Genomic DNA, 21,932 nt, shown 5'->3' with positions numbered 1-21,932 from the left:
TTCCCTATTTCTGACTTTTTTTTAAATAACTGCCCGATGAAGGCTTTAATGGCAAGCGGAGTCAACAGCTGTCAGATGTCACTTCACAGCAAAAGGCGCTAATCCCGTCATGTCTGTGTTTTTGAGGCTGTTTGCTCACTTATTCTGATCGGATATAAACCCGATCGCTCAAACCACTTCAGAGGGTGATCTGGGATGCATTCCAGATGAAGCGGGATAGGTATTATCATTTTTTGGACAAAATTAATATAAACTAAATAAATCATGACCTGGAGAAAATCTGACCTGCGCTTGAAACACCTGTAGGTGCGCATTTACAGCCAAAATTCTATTAAAACATGTTTACTATAAGCATAAAACATGTTTTAACTTTTCAGACCTGTAGCCAGAGGGTTTCGGGAGGTTCGGAAGAACCCCCCACCCCTCACTGACAAAGGTGCAGAATTTGACCCAACTGAGCTCATTTGTCATATTTTCATCCTATTTTGTCTGCTATGCCATCATAAATAATGAAAATAATCCATCAAAAAAGGCTTTATTTTTTTAACCAAAGAGGCTAGAAAAAATCTAAAGGATTAATTGTTATTATTATTATTATTATGTTTTAATGATTATTTTTTATTGAACTGGCCAAACTGTGACTGAGGACAGTTGAATGTGCTGGCCAGTTTGTTTTTTGTCTAATACAAGGGTTTTCAAAGTGTGAGGCGCGCCTCCCCTGGGGGGCGCCAGAGCATGTCAGGGGAGGCGCGGGAAAAATATAATATAATAAAAATATAATTATTAAGTTTAATTATTATATGTATTTTTTATTATATTTAAACGTTTTAATTAAACAAAGCAAAAAAAATAATACGTCAAAAATAAGAAAACCTTTTTTACCCAGAAAGCCATAGCTTTGAATTCGCTTCTGTTTGGCAAGCCCGCCAATACAGGTATATGCCTGCTAATACAATGGGTCGGTTTCTGAGACCCCCCGATTCAAAGCCTTCAAGTTCAGGGCTTAAACCCAAGAGACGTTTGAGTTTAGGATTTACGTGGACAGGACCAGCTGATGAACCATAACCTTTATGTGTGGTTTGTCAAGATATTTTGGCTAATGACAGCATGAGACCCGCTAAACTTTGACTGTTTTTACTGGGATGGACAGCTCTTGGATCTGTTCTATTCATATTGAACCATCATCCTAGTTTTAAAAACGTTATATTAAAAATACTTGTTATTACTCTGTAAATTATTGCACTTGCATGCAAATGATGATAAAAGTGAGTTAACAGTCTGACATCTGTGTCTTTATATATACTGTATATATATAATAAAAAAGGAATGTGAAAATGAAAAGGAATGTGAATAGATATAACAGCCTTGTAATGAATTTAATACTATTAATTTTGTTTTAAACTCCAAATAAAACACAATAACAGCAAAACAATGAAATAATAGCACAGACTACATACAAAGTCATGGTTATTATATACCCAAATATGAATAAAAGTGACGATTTTTTATTATGTCTCATTTGAAATCATTTACGCGAATAAAAGTGAAACAAGATAATAAAACTGCAGTGCATTAAACACACGCGTCTTTAATCTACCGCGAAACACCGAGTAGACGCGCACTGCAGTTTAAGGCACATATAGCGTGACCGTCTCTCTCTGAACCGCAGATGGCGTGACTGCAGTCGCATCCCTCGCGGTCTTTTATCATTTCATGTGCGCGGCACTGCGCGCTGCTTTATTTCCGCATAGTAATGATCTTTATATCGCAGATCAAGTGCAGTGAAGGGATTTAGACGCGGTTGCATCAATCACAACAACTTGGTGTAACAACTTTTATATTAGGAAAAAAGATACTGTGGAAGTCAAGGGATACAGCTTTCCAGCATTCTTACAAATATCTTCTTTTGTGTTCAACGTAAGGAGGAGAATCAAACATGTTTAGGCCTATTACAAGCAAAGGGCGAGTAAGTGACAGAATTGTCAGTTTAGGGCTTTAGGCTGTCATGGCAACCACATACAATGCACAATATGCGGGATATGCGCTACTAAGAGTAGGAAATATGTCAGCGTAAGATCATTTCTACGGAAGATTATCAGACTTTAGCGTTAGTGACGAGTTTTTGAAGTTAGTCTAACAAGTGCAACCATTACATTAAACAACGGATTGGAGATGCTTTTATACTAAGCATTCTAAACTTTCCCACGAAGTTCCATAGTAACTAACGCATGTAAGGGCATATACAGTAGCTTACCTTGTCATTGCTGGGGTTGACAGGGATTTTGCTGATAAACTTTCTAAACTCCGGCGATACATCAAACTTCAGCAACAGTGAAGTTTCCCGCAGATTTTTCTCACGCTGGTGCTACAGTGACGTAATTTCCGGGCGCGATTTCTTTTTTCTTTTTCCGTTGCATTTCTTTATATATTTATTTTTTACTCAGTAACGCATATGATTTAAAATGTAGCGAAGTACAATACTTTAGGCAAATCATACTTAAGTAAAAGTAAAATTACAGATTTTAAACTCTACTCTAAAAAGTACAAATTCCCCCCAAAAAAACTAATTAAGTACAGTAACGTGAGTAAATGTAATTCGTTACTTTCCTCCTCTGTCTATGAATTATGACACAGCACAGCTGCCACTGTGTCAAGTAGTTTTCTAACGTTACTTGCCATTTTCACTAGCCACAATTTTGTTGTTGAGAAAATATATTTTATATGCTTAAATTTGACTTTTCATTATTGTACAATTTTTTTTATTTTACTTGATTTAGGACAATTAAAACGTATCTAATCACCCAAAGTATGATATACCAGCTAGTATAGATTAGTCAAGATAGTCAAGATTTGAGGTAGTTCAAAGCCTTTTATCAAAGATGATATAAAACCAAAACAACCCAGCTAACATAAGACCAACGGGCCACTGGCGGCCCGCCGGCGACAAAGTCGGCGGTCCACCGGCGGGCGCCGCCCGCGGTCCACCGTCAATTTGCTCATCGTTATTCCAGCGGCCCACCAGCGGCTGCCGCCGCTTTTCCGACGGTGGTCCGCCATCGCACCGCTGGTTTTAAATAAGTGTCTGCTGGCGGCCCACGGTCGGTCCACATGTCATTTTTAAATATTATATTAGCCTTTACAATTGTATTCAATATAAATATGTCCAATAATGAAATCAAGTACAAAATACTAATCATTATAACATTTATTTATAATACTGCATAACGAACATACATTAAACACTTAATGAAATGTTTCAAAAACACATAGCCTACGTTAACAAATATAAAAAAATAAATATAAAATACATACAAATATAATATAACAACATGCATACAACAGTTACATTTTACAGTGGTTTTATAAGTAATGTTAATGGTTTAAATGTGAACTAATATATGAACAATACCTGTACAGCATAATTTATGTACAGCATTTACTAATGCATTAATAAAATCAGTCATGCTTGTTACATCCATTCTTGTCTTAGGACAGCTTTGTAACATTTTTGTGATCTACTTCAAATACTAACTAACATTATGTTTGATAGGGTTTGAACTCTATTCACTAGTTCACACTTATTGATTGGGATCATTATGGGGCATCGGTAAGAATGCACATAATCCAGGAGTCCAGTCAGAGGTATTTAATGGGTTAATTTAAGTATGCATGTGTGTAGTTTACTCATAAGCTTGGCTGTGATACATCTGGCGACTCAAATGCCTTTCACGAGCCCTCTCACGAGTCCTCTGTAGCACTAGAGCGAAACTACAAGTTGCGGCAGTCTCTGGGGGCGGGACTAAGGCATAGCTGTCAATCAATTCTAAACTTCTATTAAATCCCTAAACATTTTCAACAATATACCTGTTGTATCACTAGACATTATTCATTAAAATAGATTACTTTTAAGCAATACAATAACAATGGTGCATATAAGATTAACTGAAAAAAGACACTTTAACTATTTATTTAATTACTTTTATGACTTATTATTTGAAAGCAATACATACTGTGTTGCTGCAGAGTGTAAAATAAATCTGCACTAAAATTTAGAACAAACAACATTTTAGCTCATTCATTATAAATTACAAAAGTAATTAAAGCAAATGTACATTTTGATATGTAAATGAATAGCACACGGATGTGGGGGTGAAAGTAAAGTATATTAAATATCATAACAGCTTTCATCATCAGAATCATTTTCTTTCTGCTGGTCTCTCTGAACCATGAAAGCTGGCCTTTGAGACCGAATGCTTTCAATGTGCCACAAATTGATAGCTGAGTCTGGATCAAAGTCTGTGATGGAAGCAGAGGATAGCTGCACCGTGAGAAGGTCTGACAATGTCTGACTTAGGAAACCAGCCTGCCAGTCACTTTTGACATTCTTTATGGCACTAAATCCCCGCTCAAAATCTGCTGTTGAAGCAGAGATGCAAAGGATGAGATCAATCCAATCAAAAGATGTTTTGTAGAGCACTGAAGTCCTGGTATAGCCTCGACTTTAGAACTGTCTATTGGACCAGGACTTCACCCACCTTTACACCAGATCTCAGCAGCACAGGTTCAAAGTGATGCGTAATGAGTGTATATGATATATATAAAATTATGTAGAATATTTTGTTTGAATTGGTCACTTTAAATATAAAAATTTTAACTCACTAGCATTTCTGCCTGCCTCTGGCCAGTATTGGAAGTTGGTAATCCGCATGGCACGCTGAATCTCATGACTGACATCTCCAAGCCATTGTCTTTGACAGCAGGTCTATCAGGTGGTCTTTGAACTTATTAGGTGTGGTCATCACATGGCTTTAGACTGACACCCTCATATCAGTTTGTTCCCAGCGTGGTCTTCAGTTTAGAAACAGGTCTACAAATGATGAACGAGAGAGAAAGCAAGAGTGAGAGACTTTAAAGGACTTAAGATATTAGTAGCAGTAGTTTTATTTTAAAATGATAAACATACACTTAACAAGTGATTAAATCATAAGAGTCTGTTTTATGGCAATACCTTGATTTGTATTTAAACATTAAATCCAAGGTATAGAGGACAGGCATTCATGGACTTCGGCCACAGTCACAGAGGAGTGCTGCATAGATTGGGACTGACTGCTGAGCTGGGTTAGAACATCACGAAGAAAGCAGGTGAATTTGATGACAGTGCCATCCTTCATAATATGGAGAAAACCTCTGGCTTTTGCCTTCTGCAATTCATTTCCAGCAACTTCAGGTGACTGTGTCTGACATAAATGCAAAGAATGTAATAAAAAATCATTACTAATCTACTACAATTAACAAACATTTTTTTTACCACAATGTATTAATTTCAGATCACAGTCCCCTTACCATGTCTATCGATCTCTCTCTTCCTAAACAATGTTACTCCTGGCGTCTCAATCCATATTTATCAAAGCAAGATAAATTCATAGAATACATTGATACTAAACTAAAAGACTTTATAGAAACCAGTGATAATGGGGAGGTCTCCGACTCCACACTGTGGGTAACCTTAAAAGCATATGTTATTTCTTGTGAATCTGTTTCTAAAAGAGAAAGAGAGAAACGACTTAAGGAAATACTGTACAAAGTATTCCTCCTACTCACGAATTGGCATATCTAACGTCGAAGTCGTTTAAAGATTATAATAAAATAATAAACTCAAATATGAATATAGTTGTATTCTGGATCACCAAATAAACAATCTTTATTTAAAAAGGAAGTAAAGATATTTTGAAACAGGTGATAAGCCTGATAAGCTTTTAGCGCGTCAGCTTGAAGGAATTCAAGCTTCCAGGTCCATCCATAGTATTAAGTTCAAACACGGCACCCTTTTAGTTAATTCCAGTAATATCAATGCCGAAGAATTCTACAGGGAGCTTCATACCTCCAATAACACGTCCACTCATAATAATTTATCAAACTTTTTGAATCTTTTGATATGGCTAAACTTAGTAACAATGCAAGGGCAGATTTAGGCTCTGATTTTACCAAGGAGGAGATAGATGCTGCCATAAAGTCATTTCCATCTGGTAAAGCGGCAGGGCCAGATGGATTCGGCCCTGAATTTTATAAGAAATTTAGTAATGTTGTCTCCCCTCTGCTCCTTAGGATGATACATAGTTTCAAAAAAGATAAGATTTTGCCCAGTACACTATACAAAGCTAACATTTCTATTTTTTTGAAGAAAAACAAAGATGAAACTGACCCAGCCAGTTATAAGCCAATTGCGCAACAAATATTGGATAGAAAAGTGATCACTTAAGTGTCAGGCATGCAACTTAATAAACATTTATCATCCATCATTCATCCCGACCAGACTGGATTTATCCCTGGAAGATTCTCTTTCTTTAATGTACATCGCCCTCTTAATACAATATTTGCCAATCATGCAAAAACAACAGGGGCGGCAATTTTATATTTTGACGCACAAAAAGCTTTTAATCAAGTTTAATGGCGTTATTTATATCATTACAAAGGTTTGGATTTGGTCAAACGTTTATGTCATGGGTTAGATTAATATACGCCAAGGCCATGAGTTCAGTTTTGACTAATACAGACAGATCACCTAAATTTCCTTTATGACGATCAGTACTACAGGGTTGCCCTCTCTCTCCTGCCCTTTTCGCTATTGCGATTGAGGCCCTAGCCCTAAGCATAAGATGTCACATAGAAATTACAGGCCTTCAAATGGGAAACAGAGAAGTTCTTATTAGCCTTTATGCAGATGACATTATACTGTATCTGTCAAACTCTGAGCATTCAGTCCCAACTCTTTTGAATCTTATCAATTCTGTTGGAAAAATATCAGGATATACAAATCAATCTGTCCAAAAGTATATTCATGCCCCTTTCTGACATTTATGACCCTGACTTCCTTGAAAGTATTCCATTTAAAACAGTTATTGATAATTTCACTTATCTTGGGCTGACAATTTCTAAAGATTCAAAATTAATATTCAAATTAAACTTCGTATAATTTCTTTCGAATCTTAAAAATAATATTAATAACTGGAAGATTTTACCCCTGCATGTCTATGATTGGTCGCATAAAATCAATTAAAATGGTTTCTCTTCTTAGATTTTTATGTCTTTGTCAAAACCTCCATATTTTCCTTACCGCAGCTTTTTTCAAAGGGTTGGATTCTTTAATAATGTCTTATATTTGGTACTATAAAACACACAGAGTGTCAAAAATCCATCCTCAAAAGCCTAGTTCTGCAGGGGGCTTGGGTATGCTAGTATTTAAACATTATTACTGGGCCGCTAACACTAGAGCTTTAATGTTCTGGCTGGAGGACGCACCAGTGACCCCTCTGAGGTTTAAGCTATACACTCTCACTAGTTTTGATTGTATGTTTTGTGACTATGATGTGTGTGTACGTTTTTGTCTTTGTGTTTATTTTGTCTCTTTTCTTTGTTGTTTTCTTTTATATTGTCTTTTGTTTGTCTAAAGTCCGAGCCAATGTTTGTTCTTGTTCTGTGTGTGTGTATATATATATATATATCCCTCGCGGTCTTTTATCATTTCATGTGCGCGGCACTGCGCGCTGCTTTATTTCCGCATAGTAATGATCTTTATATCGCAGATCAAGTGCAGTGAAGGGATTTAGACGCGGTTGCATCAATCACAACAACTTGGTGTAACAACTTTTATATTAGGAAAAAAGATACTGTGGAAGTCAAGGGATACAGCTTTCCAGCATTCTTACAAATATCTTCTTTTGTGTTCAACGTAAGGAGGAGAATCAAACATGTTTAGGCCTATTACAAGCAAAGGGCGAGTAAGTGACAGAATTGTCAGTTTAGGGCTTTAGGCTGTCATGGCAACCACATACAATGCACAATATGCGGGATATGCGCTACTAAGAGTAGGAAATATGTCAGCGTAAGATCATTTCTACGGAAGATTATCAGACTTTAGCGTTAGTGACGAGTTTTTGAAGTTAGTCTAACAAGTGCAACCATTACATTAAACAACGGATTGGAGATGCTTTTATACTAAGCATTCTAAACTTTCCCACGAAGTTCCATAGTAACTAACGCATGTAAGGGCATATACAGTAGCTTACCTTGTCATTGCTGGGGTTGACAGGGATTTTGCTGATAAACTTTCTAAACTCCGGCGATACATCAAACTTCAGCAACAGTGAAGTTTCCCGCAGATTTTTCTCACGCTGGTGCTACAGTGACGTAATTTCCGGGCGCGATTTCTTTTTTCTTTTTCCGTTGCATTTCTTTATATATTTATTTTTTACTCAGTAACGCATATGATTTAAAATGTAGCGAAGTACAATACTTTAGGCAAATCATACTTAAGTAAAAGTAAAATTACAGATTTTAAACTCTACTCTAAAAAGTACAAATTCCCCCCAAAAAAACTAATTAAGTACAGTAACGTGAGTAAATGTAATTCGTTACTTTCCTCCTCTGTCTATGAATTATGACACAGCACAGCTGCCACTGTGTCAAGTAGTTTTCTAACGTTACTTGCCATTTTCACTAGCCACAATTTTGTTGTTGAGAAAATATATTTTATATGCTTAAATTTGACTTTTCATTATTGTACAATTTTTTTTATTTTACTTGATTTAGGACAATTAAAACGTATCTAATCACCCAAAGTATGATATACCAGCTAGTATAGATTAGTCAAGATAGTCAAGATTTGAGGTAGTTCAAAGCCTTTTATCAAAGATGATATAAAACCAAAACAACCCAGCTAACATAAGACCAACGGGCCACTGGCGGCCCGCCGGCGACAAAGTCGGCGGTCCACCGGCGGGCGCCGCCCGCGGTCCACCGTCAATTTGCTCATCGTTATTCCAGCGGCCCACCAGCGGCTGCCGCCGCTTTTCCGACGGTGGTCCGCCATCGCACCGCTGGTTTTAAATAAGTGTCTGCTGGCGGCCCACGGTCGGTCCACATGTCATTTTTAAATATTATATTAGCCTTTACAATTGTATTCAATATAAATATGTCCAATAATGAAATCAAGTACAAAATACTAATCATTATAACATTTATTTATAATACTGCATAACGAACATACATTAAACACTTAATGAAATGTTTCAAAAACACATAGCCTACGTTAACAAATATAAAAAAATAAATATAAAATACATACAAATATAATATAACAACATGCATACAACAGTTACATTTTACAGTGGTTTTATAAGTAATGTTAATGGTTTAAATGTGAACTAATATATGAACAATACCTGTACAGCATAATTTATGTACAGCATTTACTAATGCATTAATAAAATCAGTCATGCTTGTTACATCCATTCTTGTCTTAGGACAGCTTTGTAACATTTTTGTGATCTACTTCAAATACTAACTAACATTATGTTTGATAGGGTTTGAACTCTATTCACTAGTTCACACTTATTGATTGGGATCATTATGGGGCATCGGTAAGAATGCACATAATCCAGGAGTCCAGTCAGAGGTATTTAATGGGTTAATTTAAGTATGCATGTGTGTAGTTTACTCATAAGCTTGGCTGTGATACATCTGGCGACTCAAATGCCTTTCACGAGCCCTCTCACGAGTCCTCTGTAGCACTAGAGCGAAACTACAAGTTGCGGCAGTCTCTGGGGGCGGGACTAAGGCATAGCTGTCAATCAATTCTAAACTTCTATTAAATCCCTAAACATTTTCAACAATATACCTGTTGTATCACTAGACATTATTCATTAAAATAGATTACTTTTAAGCAATACAATAACAATGGTGCATATAAGATTAACTGAAAAAAGACACTTTAACTATTTATTTAATTACTTTTATGACTTATTATTTGAAAGCAATACATACTGTGTTGCTGCAGAGTGTAAAATAAATCTGCACTAAAATTTAGAACAAACAACATTTTAGCTCATTCATTATAAATTACAAAAGTAATTAAAGCAAATGTACATTTTGATATGTAAATGAATAGCACACGGATGTGGGGGTGAAAGTAAAGTATATTAAATATCATAACAGCTTTCATCATCAGAATCATTTTCTTTCTGCTGGTCTCTCTGAACCATGAAAGCTGGCCTTTGAGACCGAATGCTTTCAATGTGCCACAAATTGATAGCTGAGTCTGGATCAAAGTCTGTGATGGAAGCAGAGGATAGCTGCACCGTGAGAAGGTCTGACAATGTCTGACTTAGGAAACCAGCCTGCCAGTCACTTTTGACATTCTTTATGGCACTAAATCCCCGCTCAAAATCTGCTGTTGAAGCAGAGATGCAAAGGATGAGATCAATCCAATCAAAAGATGTTTTGTAGAGCACTGAAGTCCTGGTATAGCCTCGACTTTAGAACTGTCTATTGGACCAGGACTTCACCCACCTTTACACCAGATCTCAGCAGCACAGGTTCAAAGTGATGCGTAATGAGTGTATATGATATATATAAAATTATGTAGAATATTTTGTTTGAATTGGTCACTTTAAATATAAAAATTTTAACTCACTAGCATTTCTGCCTGCCTCTGGCCAGTATTGGAAGTTGGTAATCCGCATGGCACGCTGAATCTCATGACTGACATCTCCAAGCCATTGTCTTTGACAGCAGGTCTATCAGGTGGTCTTTGAACTTATTAGGTGTGGTCATCACATGGCTTTAGACTGACACCCTCATATCAGTTTGTTCCCAGCGTGGTCTTCAGTTTAGAAACAGGTCTACAAATGATGAACGAGAGAGAAAGCAAGAGTGAGAGACTTTAAAGGACTTAAGATATTAGTAGCAGTAGTTTTATTTTAAAATGATAAACATACACTTAACAAGTGATTAAATCATAAGAGTCTGTTTTATGGCAATACCTTGATTTGTATTTAAACATTAAATCCAAGGTATAGAGGACAGGCATTCATGGACTTCGGCCACAGTCACAGAGGAGTGCTGCATAGATTGGGACTGACTGCTGAGCTGGGTTAGAACATCACGAAGAAAGCAGGTGAATTTGATGACAGTGCCATCCTTCATAATATGGAGAAAACCTCTGGCTTTTGCCTTCTGCAATTCATTTCCAGCAACTTCAGGTGACTGTGTCTGACATAAATGCAAAGAATGTAATAAAAAATCATTACTAATCTACTACAATTAACAAACATTTTTTTTACCACAATGTATTAATTTCAGATCACAGTCCCCTTACCATGTCTATCGATCTCTCTCTTCCTAAACAATGTTACTCCTGGCGTCTCAATCCATATTTATCAAAGCAAGATAAATTCATAGAATACATTGATACTAAACTAAAAGACTTTATAGAAACCAGTGATAATGGGGAGGTCTCCGACTCCACACTGTGGGTAACCTTAAAAGCATATGTTATTTCTTGTGAATCTGTTTCTAAAAGAGAAAGAGAGAAACGACTTAAGGAAATACTGTACAAAGTATTCCTCCTACTCACGAATTGGCATATCTAACGTCGAAGTCGTTTAAAGATTATAATAAAATAATAAACTCAAATATGAATATAGTTGTATTCTGGATCACCAAATAAACAATCTTTATTTAAAAAGGAAGTAAAGATATTTTGAAACAGGTGATAAGCCTGATAAGCTTTTAGCGCGTCAGCTTGAAGGAATTCAAGCTTCCAGGTCCATCCATAGTATTAAGTTCAAACACGGCACCCTTTTAGTTAATTCCAGTAATATCAATGCCGAAGAATTCTACAGGGAGCTTCATACCTCCAATAACACGTCCACTCATAATAATTTATCAAACTTTTTGAATCTTTTGATATGGCTAAACTTAGTAACAATGCAAGGGCAGATTTAGGCTCTGATTTTACCAAGGAGGAGATAGATGCTGCCATAAAGTCATTTCCATCTGGTAAAGCGGCAGGGCCAGATGGATTCGGCCCTGAATTTTATAAGAAATTTAGTAATGTTGTCTCCCCTCTGCTCCTTAGGATGATACATAGTTTCAAAAAAGATAAGATTTTGCCCAGTACACTATACAAAGCTAACATTTCTATTTTTTTGAAGAAAAACAAAGATGAAACTGACCCAGCCAGTTATAAGCCAATTGCGCAACAAATATTGGATAGAAAAGTGATCACTTAAGTGTCAGGCATGCAACTTAATAAACATTTATCATCCATCATTCATCCCGACCAGACTGGATTTATCCCTGGAAGATTCTCTTTCTTTAATGTACATCGCCCTCTTAATACAATATTTGCCAATCATGCAAAAACAACAGGGGCGGCAATTTTATATTTTGACGCACAAAAAGCTTTTAATCAAGTTTAATGGCGTTATTTATATCATTACAAAGGTTTGGATTTGGTCAAACGTTTATGTCATGGGTTAGATTAATATACGCCAAGGCCATGAGTTCAGTTTTGACTAATACAGACAGATCACCTAAATTTCCTTTATGACGATCAGTACTACAGGGTTGCCCTCTCTCTCCTGCCCTTTTCGCTATTGCGATTGAGGCCCTAGCCCTAAGCATAAGATGTCACATAGAAATTACAGGCCTTCAAATGGGAAACAGAGAAGTTCTTATTAGCCTTTATGCAGATGACATTATACTGTATCTGTCAAACTCTGAGCATTCAGTCCCAACTCTTTTGAATCTTATCAATTCTGTTGGAAAAATATCAGGATATACAAATCAATCTGTCCAAAAGTATATTCATGCCCCTTTCTGACATTTATGACCCTGACTTCCTTGAAAGTATTCCATTTAAAACAGTTATTGATAATTTCACTTATCTTGGGCTGACAATTTCTAAAGATTCAAAATTAATATTCAAATTAAACTTCGTATAATTTCTTTCGAATCTTAAAAATAATATTAATAACTGGAAGATTTTACCCCTGCATGTCTATGATTGGTCGCATAAAATCAATTAAAATGGTTTCTCTTCTTAGATTTTTATGTCTTTGTCAAAACCTCCATATTTTCCTTACCGCAGCTTTTTTCAAAGGGTTGGATTCTTTAATAATGTCTTATATTTGGTACTATAAAACACACAGAGTGTCAAAAATCCATCCTCAAAAGCCTAGTTCTGCAGGGGGCTTGGGTATGCTAGTATTTAAACATTATTACTGGGCCGCTAACACTAGAGCTTTAATGTTCTGGCTGGAGGACGCACCAGTGACCCCTCTGAGGTTTAAGCTATACACTCTCACTAGTTTTGATTGTATGTTTTGTGACTATGATGTGTGTGTACGTTTTTGTCTTTGTGTTTATTTTGTCTCTTTTCTTTGTTGTTTTCTTTTATATTGTCTTTTGTTTGTCTAAAGTCCGAGCCAATGTTTGTTCTTGTTCTGTGTGTGTGTATATATATATATATATATATATATATATATAATGTAGCGGCTACGTGAAGTAACAGCTGAGAGGCTAAACCAGAGACATGTTTTGTGACGCAAACATCAAATGTACACAAGGCAAGAAGTCGTTCAAATGTCATCACTCGTTTATTTTCCAATATAAAACATACCTTGATCTTTTGACAGTGTAGACTTTGATTTGGGCTTAAGCTTGATTTCGTTTGAGCCTGTTTGTGTTTGTTTGGTCAACAAAGAGTACCGCGTCCCCGTTCACCCCCTCTCTCTCTCTCCTTCCTAAGTTGTGAATGAACAGGTGCCACCTATAAGCGCACTACGTAACCCGGTGACCCTCCACCACAATCACGTGACACGTTAACCATTTCATGTCTACTACAATCCAGCCCCTAATTATTACATAATAATTACATTAATATAAATAGAGACATGAAAACATTCAAAAGGGAAAATTCTTGATCCTTCTTGCTTCAAGGGAAAACAAAAAGTAAAGTGTTCATGTTATATCGTCTTCCGTTTCTTGTAGAAGACAGAGTTTTGTTATTGGTCTGTCGAGACAGCTGTATTTGGTCTTCACTTGTACATGACGGACAAATCCTCTTTTGTCAGGAAAGGTTTGAATTATACGTCCTAGCGGCCATGAGTTCCGAGGTGCTGTGTTGTCAACTAGAAGCACTATGTCTCCTACTTTCAAGTTGCGCTTGACTTTTAACCATTTTTGACGCTCTTGAAGCTGTGTTAGGTACTCCAGTACCCACCTTTTCCAGAACAAATCTGACATGTACTGTACCTGTCTCCATCGTTTACGAGCATATACTTCGTCCTTCTTAAATTGTCCTGGTGGTAAGGATGGAGAAGTCCTCAGAAGTAGCAGATGATTCGGTGTTAACGCTTCTAAATCCGTTTGGTCAGTGGATGCTTTGGTTATTGGACGACTATTAATAATAGCCTCCACTTCACACAATACCGTTTGAAGTCCTTCTTCATCCAGATTCTGCGACTTCAAGGTAGAATTTAGGATTTTTCTCACAGATCTAATTAATCTCTCCCAAACTCCACCATAATGTGATCCAGTAGGGGGATTAAATGTCCACTTGATACCTTTCTGCAGAAGAACATTGTTGATCTTACACTGATTCCATTCCTTTATGGCAACTCGTAGTTCTTGTTCGGCTCCAACAAAGTTCCTTCCATTATCTGATCGAATTTCCTGCACTTGACCACGTCGTGCAATGAAACGGCGAAGTGCATTTATAAAGGAATCAGTATCCAAGGAAGGTGCTACTTCGATATGTACTGCTCGAATGGCCAAACAAGTGAAAATAACTCCATATCTTTTCACTACACTTCTTCTGCTTTTTACATTAAAGGGTCCAAAGTAATCTACCCCTACACGTGTAAATGGTGGTTCATTGGGAGTGACTCTCTCCGATGGTAAATCTCCCATCTGTTGACATCCTGGAAGTGCATTCAATCTTCTACAAGTAACACACTTTGACAATACTCTTCTTATTGCAGTACTCACACCAGTAATCCAATATTTCTGCCGCAATTTCGACAGCATATAATTGCGGCCACCATGACCTACTTCTTTGTGGATATGTTGCAACAGAATTTCTGCAATGTGAGAATTTTTTGGCAGGATGATTGGATGTTTAGAATCTTCAGGCATTGATGCCCTACTTAAGCGTCCTCCAACCCGCAGAACATTGTCAAAAATGGGACAAAGTCGATAAAGATAGCTACTCTTCTTTATACTTTCACCGACTTTCAGACTAGCAATTTCATCAGAAAACGCCTTCTCTTGAGAATGTCTGATAATCTCCACTTCAGCCATCTCAAGCTCTTCTAGAGACAGGTACGGTTGTACAAGTTGGCTTTTGAAGTTCTCCATTTCTTTTTCCAAAGAGGTACTATGTTGTTCATTCAAATTTGAATCATCAAAAGCAGTTCTCAATTGTTTCCTCTTACGACTAAGGGACAAAAGTAGATTCTTAAATCTCAAAATCCAAGCTACTGCTTTCTTCAAGCGGAACCAAGAAGAAAAGTGATTGATTAATTGTGTGACAGCATCATCCTCTCCTCTGAGCTGTATAGAATTAATCTCAACGCCTTTTTTGATTTCAGAATCGTCATCTTTGAGCCTTTCAAGTTCATTGAGGTTAACAGGCCACTCACTTTCAGGAAGAAGAAGAAAGTCAGGACCTGCTGTCCATGTTTTGTTCTTAAGGAACACATCAACAGCTGATCCTCTGGAAGCAACATCTGCCGGATTTCTTGCTGAATCTATGTACCTCCACTGTGAAGCATGTGAAACCTTAAGAATCTCAGTCACCCGGTTGGCTACAAATACTCTGAATCGAGTAGTCTCATTCTTAATATACTTAAGAACAGAAGCACTGTCTGTCCAAAAGACAGAATCTTGGAGCTGCAAATGCAGTTCTTTCTTCCATAACACATCCATTCGGCTAGCCATGGTAGCAGCAATGAGCTCCATGCGAGGAATTGTAACACACTTCATTGGGGCTACTCTAGATTTCCCCATTATAAAAGTGCAATGAGATTGAAAATGTTCATTATGCAGCAACAAGTATGATACAGTTCCATATCCTTCTTCACTCGCATCCGAAAAATGATGTAACTGTGCCTTAACAATATCTCCAAAATCTGGAGGTTTCAAACATCTAGCAACTTCAAAGCACTCCAAATAATGAAGCTCTTGAAGCCAGCTGGTCCACCTTTGAGCAAATACATCAGGCAAAGCATCGTCCCATCCCAGATTAATTCTACAGAGTTCCTGTAAGATTTTCTTAGCTGACAATACCACAGGGCTAACAATTCCCAAAGGATCGTAGATGGAACTAATGGTAGATAATACACCTCTTCTGGTTAAAGGACTTTCTTTCAAAGCTACCTTGAACTTGAATACATCTGACTGGATGCACCACTGCACTCCCAACACTTTCTCTACTGAAGGAGAATCCCAATCCATTCTCAAGTTTTTCATTGACTTTGATCTCTCAGCTTCTGGAATAGCATCTAACACTTGAAGACTGTTGCTTATCCATTTTGTGAGCTTAAATCCACCCTTAGCGCATATGGATACAAGCTCCTGGTACAAGGTTTTTGCCTGTTCAACTGAAGCGACTGAAACAAGACAGTCGTCAACATAAAAGGAATGTAGAACAGCTTCTACTGTTTCCTTGCTGAATTGTTCCTTATGATCTTCTGCACATTTTCTAAGCGCAAAGTTTGCGCAACTAGGAGATGATGTAGCTCCAAAGAGGTGTACCAGCATCCTAAAGTCAACTGGATCTCGTCCCAAATCCCCATCTGGCCACCAAAGAAACCTTAATAAATCAACATCATCAGCAGGCACTTTTACTTGATGAAACATTGATTCAACATCTGCTGTAATTACTATTGGCTCCTTTCGAAATCTTGTTACTACTCCAACAAGCGAACTAGTGAGGTCTGGTCCTTGCAAAAGCTGAGCATTAAGTGATGCTTGTTGAAACCCTGCTCCACAATCGAACACCACACGGATTTTATTCTTGGTGGGGTGGTAAACACCATGATGTGGAAGATACCAAATTTTACCATCTCCACGAGTCATCTCCTCTACAGGCACTTTTTCTGCATAGCCTTTGAAGACCATATCACTCATGACAGCCTTATAGTCAGCAAAAAATGTAGAACACTTTTGAAATCTCTTCTTTAGATGTGAGGCACGTTGCTCTACAACTTTCCGATTGTTTGGCATATTGATATTTTCTCTCAAAGGCAAGCCAATTTCATAATGCCCATCAACAAGCTTGGCCGAATTTGATACCATATCCATAAATTTTTGATCCTCCTTTGAATAGCCAATTTGCTCCTCATTTTTGCATTCTGGAAAGTCCATTTTAAACTGCTGCTGCCACATATCTTCCAACTTCACCACTGAAATTCGGTTGACCGTGACATTTGGCTGTGCATCAACTGACATATGCTCACCATTTCCACCGAGCGGTCCATTCACTGTCCAGCCCAACATTGTCCTGATAGCATACGGCCCATTATCTACACTGCGGATTACATCCAGTGGTTCCAATGCTTTAGGAACATTTGTACCAATCAACAGCTCAATTCCTGCATCAATCTCAGGCAAATTGACATTCTTCAAATAAGGCCACCTTTGAATATCTCTTTGTCTGGGAATATTTCCTTTGTGAACAGGCATACTTTCCTGTGTGTAAACCTGATGCAAGTCACAGAATTCATCTCCATTCAAGCCAGCTACCTCCATTCCTGACAGAACATGAGTAGATACCACCTTTTCTTGCCCCATAGTTCTTAAAAGTATCCGAACTTTAGTTCCTGTGAGGTTGAGCTTCCTCATTAAACTCTCTGTGCAAAACACAGCTGTACTCCCTTGATCCAAAAAAGCATAAGCAGTAACAACTTTGCTTCCTTTTTTAGACTTTATCTGTACAGGAACTATTGGGAGTTTACAGTCCTGATCGCCAGCCCCAGTAAGACCACTAGATACTAATACACCATCTACTGCTGTTTTTGACTTCTTGTCTGTTATATCCTGTGTGTCTTTTTCTTTAGAAAAGATGTGCAGTACAGTAGGATGTCGAAGACCACAAACATTACAATGAAGACGTTTCCTACATGTCTTACTAATGTGCCCAATGCCCAAACAGCCAAAACAAACCTCACTTTCTTTTAAGAAGCCAATCTTCTCTTTGTGAGATTGTTTACCAAATTGAGGACACACTTCCAATGTGTGTGCACCATTACAGCAGAGACATCTTTTCTTATCCAACGTCACATCTTTTTTCTCTATACAACAGGAATCACTTTCTTTCTTTACAGCATCTACAGTGGTAGCAAAGCTGGTTCCTCTTATACCAGGACGAGAAAACAATTTAGATCTTTTCACATTTTTTCTCATTTCATTTGAGGGTACATCCTGTATATTTCCAAACACTGGGTCAGTTATAATTTTGACTTGATGTTCCAGAAATTTCACAACATCAGTGAATGAAGCTCTGCAATTACGTCTTTCTTGCAGTTCACAAACAACAGTTCTCCATTTGTCTCTGAGTCTGTATGGCAATTTTTTGATAATTATCATCATGTTAGAAGGCATGTCCAGATCACACATGTATTGCACCTCATTCATAACATTACTACAACCTCTAAGAAATAGAGTGTATTCTTGCAGTGCATCAACATCCTCAGTTTTAATTTGAGGCCATGATAGAGCTTTATTCATATAAGCAGATGCCACCTTCTGCTCATTGCCAAAATGCTCCTGTAACAAGACTTTAGCTCTAACATATCCCCTGTTCGGATCAATATATTGACAACTCTGTACCAACTCTCTTGGAAGACCCATAGTATATTGTTCAAGAAAATACAAGCGATCACTGTTGTTATCAGTCTTGCTTTCAACACTGTTTTCAAAGGCTCTTATGAATGCATGATACTGTAGAGGATCGCCATCAAACACTTCCAGATCTCTTTTGGGTAAGGATGATAAACATTGTTGTTTCAACAGTAATGATGTTATTTCATTTTGCTTTCTCATGATGCCCATTATGTTACCTTGTTCGTCAGAGTTTTGAACATGTGAATTCATAACATTTCTTTGCCCTCTATGCTCTTCAGTTTGGTGTCTAGATGATTGATGTTCCACTTGATAAGACTGCAAAGTTTGATGTTGTACAGTTTTCTTTTTAGGCTTTGCTCCAGTGTTCTCTCGATCTTGAAATAATTCACTTACACACCTTTGGGGTACAAATGCTTTAGCACTGGCATTAAGACCTAGCGTTTTCCTTTGTTTTTGCTCCAAACTGGAATGTTTCCCTCTTGAACGATCAGACTTTGAACTTGACACACTTTGAGATTTCAAGACATTTAATTTAGCCATTTGCACTTCAATTTCTTCTTGCAATATTAATTGTTCCTTCTTTTTTCGTAGTTGCTCCTGTTGATCCTCCAGCTCATGTTTATCTTTTAACATTTTTTGACGTGCCTTTAATGCAGCCAACTCAGACTCTGCTTTGAGACGAACTGAAGAAGTAGATGATACCAAAGGACCATTATCAGCAATTGAATTTTGATTTCTGGAAGTTTTACTGTCAATATTAGACACGCTGTCAGTGGGTTTTACATCATCTTGTATTTCATCTGATGTGGTAATAGATGTAACATAGACTGGGACCTGTGAATTAGAGCAATCTTCTTGCATTACTCCAGCATCAACTTCATCTGAGTTGTCTTCAATCTCCTCTGATCCACTTAACCAGCATTGAACAGCATCCTTAAATGTTTCACAATATTTCATGATACTCAAAAACCATTCATTTTGTTTTTCCTGTTCATCTTCTGGAAGTAGCGAAAGTACAGCATTATGATGTTCACTGGCATTTTCACAAAGTTGAAGAAGATTCTTAAACATGTGTTGCACTTTGGAGGCATTTTCCCTATTGTGCATCAAAGATTTAATCTCTGGTATGAGCCCTTTAATGTGATTCACTTTCTTCTTCCTTTCTTTTTGAAGACCCTCAATTTTATTTGACAAAGCCTTTGCAGTTAATTTAGTGTGCCTTTTACTGCCATCCACTTCCAAACCAGTGACGTCATCAACACCCGCTTCATTCATGTTTTTTTTTCCAGCAAGCCAACGATACTTCATTCAATAAAATCCTCCAATAACATCACAACGACGCACGAACTTCACAAACATCGCGGCATTACACCAACGAACAAACAGCCAACAACAAACTGCCAACACCAGAGCTCTGGACAAAACAACCGGAAACAAACAACAAACACCGCGAATATCCCCGATGGATAAACAAACGTAAACAACTGCGTCCAACCAAACTGCACAGCTGTGCGAGCGAAAGCCAAACAGGCTTACCTTCTTAGCGATGTTTGTGCCACAGAATAGGTTTCAGTTTGCGTTGCAATTCCTTCAGCTGTAGGATTCTCTCTCCAATCGTGCAGAATCTTACACTCTTTAGCGCGAAGTTCAATCATGCGTCAGATGATGCGTCGCCAGCAAATATTCTTTGTTGACATAATGTAGCGGCTACGTGAAGTAACAGCTGAGAGGCTAAACCAGAGACATGTTTTGTGACGCAAACATCAAATGTACACAAGGCAAGAAGTCGTTCAAATGTCATCACTCGTTTATTTTCCAATATAAAACATACCTTGATCTTTTGACAGTGTAGACTTTGATTTGGGCTTAAGCTTGATTTCGTTTGAGCCTGTTTGTGTTTGTTTGGTCAACAAAGAGTACCGCGTCCCCGTTCACCCCCTCTCTCTCTCTCCTTCCTAAGTTGTGAATGAACAGGTGCCACCTATAAGCGCACTACGTAACCCGGTGACCCTCCACCACAATCACGTGACACGTTAACCATTTCATGTCTACTACATATATATATATATATATATATATATATATATATATATATATATATATATATATAAATGCTTAAAATAAAGTAATTAAAAAATATATAATATAAATATAAAACAAAAATTTTAAATAAACATTTTTAAACAAATGATTTAATTAAACTAATGGATTCGTGTTTTCAACCTCTCATCTGACAAATTCTTACATTTAGGAAATAATTCTATCATAACTGCCTACCTGTATTAGCCTACTATACTTGCTCTAGGTGGAGCACAAGTCCCTTGTATCCTCTCAAAATGTTATGAATGGCTCAAAGAAAATGTGAAACCCACTGTGCTCCTCCTATTCTTGTTGGCATCAGATGATTCATACCAATCTCATCATAGCTTTTCCTCAACTGTGCCCTGTTAAGAGTGCTCTTGTGATAGAAAGCATCCAGGCTGTTAAGCATTTCATCCACTTTCCTTGCAAGACTGTTTTAGGACATGGCATTACTATATGCCAGTTTCAACCGATGAGACATGCAGTGTATACCCAAAATGTAATCTCGGTCTCTGCGTATCTGGCTGACAGCACCTTTCTTAACCCCTGTCATGACGACAGCTCCGTCCATCCCAAAAGCTATCACTTTTTGTAGCCATTGCCCTTTCTCATCTTCTGTCCCAGACACAGTCTCCATTATTAAATGTATGGCCTCAGCAATGTGGCTGCTATCTGGTTTGTCCACCGATTGGATACCTACAAAACGCAGTTCCATTTTCCCTGCTACTGCCCACCTGACGTACTGTACACTAGCTCCTCTTCCAAAACACCACTGTCTGTTGAACCGTTGGACATTACTGACAAGAATTTTGTGGTGGTTAGAGCTTCTCTCAGTTTTTCTCTTTCGGCCTAGGCAATGTAATAGGTGCGCATGCTCAAGTGACGTCACTGTCTCCGTTCGGTCGCCTACTGCATGTGCTTGAAGTTTGGACTCGCTATTTACTCGCAATTTAGATCTTAATCATAAAATTCTTCCTCATTCGCTAAGTATTTGTCTCTCCTACTTAGGGTGAATAAACCCTTAACACATTTATACAAACAAAACTGCTTTAAACGGTCTGTCCCTCGAGCATCCGCCTGTTGTTTGTAGCTTTAGAATGCTAGCACCGCTGGTCAGCTAAAGCTACCGACCTCTTTTACCATACACTTTTGACTTACTG

At 37.6% G+C, this 21,932-nt stretch overlaps 1 long non-coding RNA gene and 1 pseudogene across 3 annotated transcripts in view; both read right to left on the bottom strand.

Moving 5' to 3' along the window:
* LOC147832558 (uncharacterized) overlaps positions 1-2,375 on the bottom strand; it is a 206,014-nt gene extending 203,639 nt beyond the window's left edge. For both annotated transcript variants that reach the window (XR_015516755.1, XR_015516754.1), the window contains exon 1: positions 2,255-2,375. This is a non-coding gene — a long non-coding RNA (uncharacterized LOC147832558). The remainder of the gene's footprint in view (positions 1-2,254) is intronic.
* Positions 2,376-3,631: 1,256 nt separating this feature from the next.
* Positions 3,632-21,582, bottom strand: LOC137488438 (zinc finger protein 862-like; annotated as a pseudogene). Its single transcript, XR_015517335.1, has 5 exons — positions 20,987-21,582; positions 10,821-11,049; positions 10,545-10,618; positions 9,979-10,445; positions 3,632-4,499 (listed from the first exon to the last, which is right to left on the bottom strand). The product of XR_015517335.1 is annotated as a zinc finger protein 862-like (transcript).
* Positions 21,583-21,932: the final 350 nt, after the last annotated feature.

This window comes from Danio rerio, chromosome 19, assembly GCF_052040795.2.
Source record: "Danio rerio strain M-AB ecotype USA chromosome 19, GRCz13ab, whole genome shotgun sequence".
Taxonomy (NCBI): Eukaryota; Metazoa; Chordata; class Actinopteri; order Cypriniformes; family Danionidae; genus Danio; species Danio rerio.
Note: the sequence above shows the minus strand (reverse complement) of the source record. Positions and strands in the feature narration are given on the sequence as shown.